This window comes from Choloepus didactylus, chromosome 2, assembly GCF_015220235.1.
Source record: "Choloepus didactylus isolate mChoDid1 chromosome 2, mChoDid1.pri, whole genome shotgun sequence".
NCBI classification, from domain to species: Eukaryota; Metazoa; Chordata; class Mammalia; order Pilosa; family Megalonychidae; genus Choloepus; species Choloepus didactylus.
The window spans coordinates 45,068,757-45,074,830 of record NC_051308.1 but is presented as its reverse complement, the minus strand read 5'-3'; the positions used below and the strand labels follow the sequence as shown (position 1 = coordinate 45,074,830).

Here is a 6,074-nt window from a genome sequence, read left to right as displayed (position 1 = left end):
AAATAGCCTATTTTAAAACACTGGAGCTTTTCCTTGAGCCAACCTAACAATGCTGGGACACACATCAGTCATCAATGAAGAGATTTAGTGTCCAATTGGAAAAGTCACCCAACTGGCTCTATAGTAGTTTGAATGGTTGGTGCTAGTAACTAGCAATTGGCTTAACTCTGATAAATATCAAGTAATTTATTACTTTTGGAACTCAACTTGTTTGGGAATTTGTTTTGTTCTTGTTTTTCAATTACTTTGTCAGCCTTTCTTTTCTTTTATTGTTACTAACACATTTTGTAGTTGTCGTCTTATATCAATCATGTGAAGGATGTCAGTTCTGTGTTCCCATTTTATAGAAAAAGATGACACAGAAAGTTAAGAGTATTAGGCTGTGCTCATAGGATAAGTTGAGACTAATTTTAGAAATATAATGAGGGAGTTATATTTTTGTTCCCTGATATTTCATTAGCTCTAACTCAAAGCCCATTAAAAAAATCTTTAAAAAGAAATATTTATTAATGTAGACTCTTTATCCCTTTTCTAAAACAGAGAAACACCAAGTAAATGTAGAGCCATTTTTTTCTTTCCTATTAGTGGTTTGTTTTGGTTCCCTGTGTCACATTTTCCATACTCAATTACCATATTCATACTCAGTTACTCAGTTACTCAGTTACTCAACTCCATAGTTCATCCTCAATTACCACTGAGCAAAAAATAAATAAATAAAACATGTTTCCTAAATTTCCATGATTAGTAATGCCATTTTATAATGAATTCGGCTGCTGCTTGAGTAAACAACTGTTCTACTTAATTATTTGACAGAAAATAGAAAAACTGCAATTTTTCTTGATGTAATAGTTTTTAGGTAATGCATATGATTCTGACAGAGCAACTAGAAAACAACATGGCAGTTGCTTATTATATTGTACTCTATTGTTTGAGCCTCATCCTTGTGACTTTGCCTCTATGGAAAGATAGAAAACATATTAAATAGACTGCAGTTCTATTAACAGCAATTTGCAAGACCTTTGCCTGGAAACTTAGGTCCGCTCTTTCCAGATCTACTGCTGCTTCATGAGGAAACCTGTATAATACAATGGAAAATTGCAAATAATGTCTTCAGAACAAATATATATTTCAGTGAGTTTGCTTTCTGTTGCTTTCTTGTCATCCAGAAAGACATAAAGTCATTGCCTTTGGGAGCTGGAACATTCTTTTAAAATTATATAGTCCAAGTCTCTGATTTTGCAAAGTTCATAATAAGATCTAGGACATGAAAGGACTTGTCTGGTGGCTGGTTAGCAGCCCAAGAAGAAATGGACTGCAAGATCCTGGCTTCCAGTTTAGAGTTCTTTCACTGTCCTCTGTCTCTGGCTCCATATGTTACCTGTCCACTGCTACCCCTTCCTCTCCCACAAGATGAATCATGGATCTGCAACTCAGAATCTTCTGGAGAAGAGGATGATCCATATTCCTAGCATAAACTCTGGTGCACAAAACTACCTAAGAGAATTGGAACCACTGCTCTGCAGAGATCTCAAATCCAAGAACAATGACTCATTCTAATTGATACTAAAAGCAGACATAACTAGATCAGTAACTTTTTAATTATAAGGGGTGAATTCATGGTGGAGTAGTGAATGAAATAATTGGAGAGGAAGGCAAGGCAAGGCAAGGCAAGGCAAGGCAAGGCAAAGGCAAGGCAAAGGCAAAGGCAAGGCAAGGCAAGGCTTGTTCTGATGATAGACAGCTCCTACCCAATTTTCAGAATAATTTCTCCCTAAATAAGGGAAACACACTACAGAAGCAGGTGAAAATGTAATTTTGGAGCATTTGGTAGTGGTTCTGTCTCTGACATGTGTTCATTCCCAAAAAGCCAGGCATCTGTTTGCTTATTTTGCTGACAGCATGTGACTGCAGTGAGGGGATGCAGGGCTGGCAGAGCCCAGGAAATGGTAGATACATAGTCTATCCTCAGCTCGAAGGGAAAAACCACTAAGGAGCTTTATAAAGGGCAAGAAAATCAAAACTGGGAAGGATGGCTGTGAAACAAAGTCATTGTTACTATTGTATAAAAAGTCTGGAATGAAAGAACAATGCAGAGAACACAGGAATAAGGGAGCTCTTTCTGCCTTAGAAATTCTCAGATTTTTCCCAATGTTAAGCAATACCTTAAATTTAACTAAAGGCTAACTTAGTGGAGATGTCATTCCAGTTACAATGTCTATTCAACCTTATCTCTTATTATTCTCCAAAATGTCATTCCATTCCATTGATAATCCTCTGCTGGTCATCTAACACTTTGCCTCCAAGCTTTTGCACATCAAACGTCTCTACCTAGGAAAATAATGTTCTTCTTCTTTCCTAATCCACACCCCTGACCTTTTGCAAAATAAGATCCACACTATATCTCCACCACTAGTCTTTCCCTCACTAAATCTTCCCTATTCCTTATAGTCTACTTACTATGAAACCTCTTGATATACATGTAGTTGGTTTATACTGCATTGTTTTTAAATTGTAAATATTTTGTTTTATAAAGTCCTTAAGTTGTTGTTATGATTTTAATTGAAGGACATTGGGAGATGCTAAGCTAAGGACACACTGGAGCTGAGAGAGGAGCTGAAACACAACCTGGGAACAGCACATGCCAGCCACATGCCTTCCCAGCCAACAGAGGCTTCTGGACGCCACTGGCCATCCTTCAGTGAAGGCATCCTATTACTGATGCCTTAGTTTGGACACTTTTATGGCCTTAGGACTGTAACTTTGTAAACAAATAAACACCATTTATAAAAGCCAATCCATTCCTGGCATTTTGCATAATGGCAGCATTAGCAAACCAGAACACCTTGTCTCTATGATTTCAGTTAACATATGTTAGTATATAAAACTTTCTGCATTCAGAGAATTAATTCTACTATAATAATACGTGATAGGGCTATTTATTTGAAATTTCAGTAACAATGGATTTGATTAGGAACAATCAATCAGACCATGGATAAATTAAACATGAAAATTTACAAAAAAACAAAACTCACTACAAACATCATTCTGGTTTTAGCCAATCACTAATTTTTCATAATTTGTTTAATAATAAATATACATTAAGGGCCTCTTTTGTGCTCAAAACTGCTCAGAACACTTGGAGGAGGACAGGGATGAATAAGATATGGCCTCTGGCTCTAGGAGCCTTGCATTTTAAAAAATGTATCTGCTAGTGGCAATTTGATTTTGATATCTTTTCAAATCAGTATGCATTTATGTAATTTACACAAATATATATCAGTCCGTAATTCATTCAATCATCTTTAGTTTAGACTCCTCTTGGAGTAGGTTTCTAGACTCCAAGGTGACTACTTTAGTCAGACATGGGGTTTCAAGGAGCACCTTAGTCTTGAAATGAAGTCTGTTGGGTGTGGCTGTGCTCTCCAACAGTAAGGTCCGTTCTGTAGTGCCAGTGTCCTAGAAAAGTTCCACAGGCAACACGCAGGTTCTGTCCTTTTCCATCTGCACAATGCAGATGCCATGTCTATTGCAGCCCAAGCTTACATACCCAGGTGCTTATAGAGTCTATGACTTTTCTCTTTTTCATTTTTGTCGCCATATTTTTTTTTCAGGACTTCCCAGCCTGCTCTCTGAGCTCATAGTAATTGCAAACACCTGGCTACTCCCAGGCTTGTTGCCCATCACAGCCTGGACTCCTTTGGTCTAAGCTCTCACATTCTCTTGACAAAAAAAAAAAAAAACTTTTGTCGACTGCATTTTCAATCTGTTTTTCTCTTTTACTTCTGTCTGGCTGCACTTTTATTTTATTACCATTCATTTTGTTTTCTAGGAGATGCTCTTGTTGATGCTAAGAGGCCAAAGGACAGTTTCAGGAGGCAGACGACAGTATAGGAGTTTACCTCTGACATAGTCCTTCAGGATATATCATGCAGATGGAGGTTGGTCCGGCTGCCCATGAGCTGTCATGAATCCTTGCATATATCCATAAGCTGTCAGCAATTTTTCTGATGTTGGAGGTAGGAGGGGTTCTTCATCTTCTTTAGGCTTTATGATATTAAGTCCGTAGGTAACCTCTAAAACATGTCTTGGAATAGTCTGGCAAAGTAGTGATGCAGTTGGGATGTAATCTCTCATCTGGCCTATTGGTAGCATACCATTGCAAGTATTCTCTGCCTTGGTAGAAACAAAGGATGGTGTCTCCATGCCTGGGCAGCCATGTAAGCAGAGGGCAGGCTCCACACACAGTCTGAAAATGCTTGGTGTGACCAGGTGTGGCAGACACAGACATTCTCTTGTTGCCCATGATGATGTTGATTGAGCTCTTACCAACCTTAGGGCAGCCCCCCAGTCCAATAGTATGTTGTCTGCCTTTCAACTTCTTCCCAGTGTGTAGCTGCTTAAAGATCTCCAGTAATTCCTGCTTTGATACCACATGGCTAATATCGTGTGTTTGCCTCTTCTGTAGGGTCTCCTGCCCTGAGCCTCAGAATACACAGTACAGCTTTTCCTTTCAGTCCTGGCCACAAGAATCTTTGTCAAAGTTGCCATCTTCTTTTGAACATGTCTGCCAATCCTCCTCCCCCTGACAGTCATCAAACTCATGTTGTTGTCATCACTGGAGGCATCTTCACTAGCAGGGATAAAACCTGCCTGGGAGATGTTCCATCTCAGACTCATCAAGCTCAGAGTTTTCAAGCTCAGTTGAGTTGGTTTCTCCAGGATCTGCATTTACTTGTTCCTTAGTGTCGTCACTCAGTTGGATGAGTTTGGCCAAAGCTGACTGGAAAATAACCTTGACACCTTCTGTTTGAAAGTATGTTGCCAGATACTCTGCTGCTCTGCAGTCTACAAGTTGGACTTATTTATGAAAATAACATTCTTCTTATCATCATCCCTTTCTTTAATGTAACATTCCAAATCCTTACATATAAACAGGAGAAGATTCCAAACATCTATTATCTAGATCACAATGTCACTTCTCTCAATGACTCCCTGAAGCTGATGCTCAAAGTACAAATTTCTTTCAAATGGAGTCAATATCAGCTTTTGTTCCTCTTCTAGCCAGACAAGTTGACATCTCCATTCTAGAAAGTTATCTTTCTCTGCCTGTTTGAGTTCTTCTGGAGCAGTCTGTTGGTCCCAGTTTGGTCTCCTTGGCATACACAAGAACTCTTTGTTTTCTTCATGGAGTTTCTTAATTCTCTGGCCCTCTCAAAAGACAGAAATACAGTTCTAGCCTCAGGAAGTACAAACTTAATAGTAAGCTTCTCAGCCACAAATTCTCTTCCTGCAAGTTCTGTAGTTGCAAGGAAATCATCAAGAGAGCTCTGTTCAGTTACGGCCTGAAGATTAAGATGACCCCAGTAATAGCCATCACTGAGTTCAGTGTCCCAATGGCTATAGTTCCGTGAGTCTGATGGTGAATAAGGGGCCAGCCCAAGGATCCACCACCTGGGGCGTGGGGCTCTCCTCCCACCCATAGCAACACAGCCATAGCGCTGTGTTCTCCTCCAGCATTTTTTAAAAAGACAGACAAAAAAAGAAAAAGAAAAAAAGATGATGGGAATTCTATGGGAACTAACAGAAAAGAAATTTTAGTTAAGAGAACTCTATGATTATTAAGTCAGTGTCTTCATCTCTCAACTACAGGTGAGACACATCATAAATGGAAGGTTTAAGTTATGAAGTAAAGTGGAAAGCTTATGTACTTAAAATGACCTTCAAAATTGTCATGTCATGTAACTTATCATCCTTTTGAATGGCCCAACACACTTGTTTTCATCCACTATCCTTTTGCCACCTTTTTCACTCACTTCCTATCCTCCAAACATGTTCACATGTCAGTCACCTTTCTGCCTTCTCTCTCTCTCATCTATATGTTATAGGAGCTTGCAATTGACTTCAAAGTAAATATTGAGGTGCAAGAGTACAGCCCATTTCAGCTGCCTATGTTTACCTTAGCTTTAATTCTACAATTATTATGACCCCATAAAGTATGATAAGTGCTCAGAACACAGAGATAAACTAAATACCTCCTGAGCTTGAGCTTATAATCCAGAGGCACTATTTTCACC

The 6,074-nt window shown here is 39.0% G+C and overlaps 1 pseudogene; it reads right to left on the bottom strand.

Annotated features, from left to right (window-relative positions):
* Positions 1-3,539: 3,539 nt before the first annotated feature.
* LOC119511485 lies at positions 3,540-5,480 on the bottom strand (annotated as a pseudogene).
* Between the last annotated feature and the right edge of the window lie 594 nt (positions 5,481-6,074).